We start from the raw sequence: 2,394 nt of genomic DNA on the forward strand, positions 1-2,394 counted from the left end.
TGCCATGGCGTCACAGCAACCTCAAACTCTTGGGCTTAAGTGATTCTCTTGCCTCAGCCTCCCAAGTAGCTGGGACTGCAGGTGCCCACCACAACATCCTGGCTATTTTTTGTTGCAGTTGGCATTGTTTAGCAGGTCTGGGCTGGTTTCGAACCCGCTAGCCTTCTTGTCTGTGGCTGGCGCGGTAATCACTGTACTACGGGTGCTGAGCCAATCTTATACTTTTGTTTGGTTACCTCTTTGGGCCCTGGGACTTGGAGTTTGTAAATCCTTGGTATAGAGAGAGTGTTCACTGCAGTTGAGGCCAGAAACAGGAGGACAGAAAGAAGCTTTCATAGATGTGAAGGGAAGGAAGTTTAGTGGTCACAGATCAGGTAGCTCTTCTACCCCAAGAGGTGGTCAGATAGTGGGGATGGACAAATGCCATGCCTTGGGAGGCTGGACCCAGGCATGGTGACCCAAGACCCTAGCAAGACTCCCAGGCCCCTCATTTGGCTAGGAAGCAGTGGCTGCTGGACTTCAGGGGTCATTTATGCCTTGGGCACTGTAGTCAAAGGCCTCTCCTGGTCTAGTGCCAGGGAGAACCCTCTGGCTTCCCTTCTTGCCCCCTGGCAAGGAGTAACTTTCAGTAAGGATGGGATTGAATTTCCTCTAGCCCAGAAGGCTAGGGGCAGGGCAGTTGGAGTAGAATTTAACTTGGTTTTTGAGAAAATAAAAAAAATGGGTATGTCTTGCACACCTGGGTTTGAGGGTTGAGCTTTATATCTGATGCACTAGACATAAATTTGTGATTTGTAGCTCATGTCACTGTTTATAATTGTTTTTGTTATTTCTGTTTTTATGAAGTTTTCTTTTTTGGTTTGCTTTCCTCTTTAGACTGTGAGCTCTTTGAGGGCAGGAATGACACAAGCTGTGTCCACGTTGTGCATCTACTGTCCAGAAGATGCCAGACACGTGATAGGTGTTCAATAACCACGATAATAATTATAACACACATTTTTGGGTTCCTGAATTTCTTCCCATGTACTGTGCTTAAAATTTACATGTATGGGCTGGGCAAGGTGGGTCGTGCCTGGAATCCTAGCACTTTTGGAGGCCGAGGTTGGAGGATCGCTTGAGCCCAGGAGCTTGAGCCAGCCTGAGCAAGAGTGAGACCCTGTCTCTACTAAAGGTAGAAAAACTAGCTGGGCATTGTGGTGGGTGCCTCTAGTTTCAGTAAGGCGTCCCCCCTAGTTGGGATGCTGAGGCAGGAGGGTCGCTCAAATCCAGGAGTTTGAGGTTGCTGTGAGCTAGGCTGATGCCACAGCACTCTAGCCTAGGTGACAGTAAGACTTTTTTGTCTCAAAAAAAGTTTCATGTATCTACTAACTCACTCGATCCCTTCACCACCCGTGGGGCAGGCATCTTCATTGTCCTTATTTTACACTTGAGGAATCTGAGGCACAGAGAGGCTAAATTGTTTGCCCAAGGTCACACAGCTCAGGTTGTGTTTAATAAATATTTGTTGAGTGAAAGCACGAGCGAATGATTTTCTGGAGTGTAAAACCTTGTTCTCTTTTGCCCCCAGACCAGTCTCTCATCCTACACAGGTACCCTCCCAGTGTCCGAATTATACAGATCAGATTTGGACAGGAGACTCTGAGCCAAGACCCATGAGGCAATGTCTCACCCCTGGAACTGGTGACTGATCCCTTTCAGTCACCTCTGGCTTCTCCTTCTGGCCTTTCTTTTCATCCCTGCACATCAACAAACTAACACTCATGAGTTTCCCTAGATTCTCTTCAGCCTCCCTGCTTTGCTCAAGATCATCCTGTGCCTGGAATATCTTTCCAATCCTGAGATTCCATTTTTCTAAAAGGAGATCCCAGCAGGGTAGTCCAGTCCTTTCAACCACGGCCATCCCTTGCTTAGTAACACTAACATACTAGATTGGGTGTTGGTGTCCAGCGGTCCTATGATGGAGGTGATTGTGGACCAGTATCCTCATCCTCATCTAAGCCGTGGTGATACCAAGTCCAAGAGAGGAGAAAGGACTTGATAAAAGCAAAACAGGGGGTCTGGATGTGAAGTGGGGCTAGAATCCAGGCCTCTGGCCTCTCAGCCCAGTGCTCTTGCCACAGTGGGCAGCAGCTGTTTGGTGTTACACAGTGGATGGGGCCTGACCACCCAAAAAGAGCTGCTCATGTCTGAGCTTGGTGCCTGAAATTCCACCATTGGAGATCATTTCCTTTGGGGAGGGTAAAGGCGTTGAAGGCTTTTTGGTCTCCAGGGTGTCTCAGCTAATGTTGTAAACCCCTGTGATGAGTCCTATGCTAAGCTCATGTCAGCCTGTTCCCAGGAGGATGAGCTGGCTGACCGGCAGCCAAGGGTGAGATGCCGTGGGAAGGAGATCCT

Source organism: Otolemur garnettii, unplaced genomic scaffold, assembly GCF_000181295.1.
Source record: "Otolemur garnettii isolate 467f Iridium unplaced genomic scaffold, OtoGar3 scaffold00251, whole genome shotgun sequence".
NCBI lineage: Eukaryota > Metazoa > Chordata > Mammalia > Primates > Galagidae > Otolemur > Otolemur garnettii.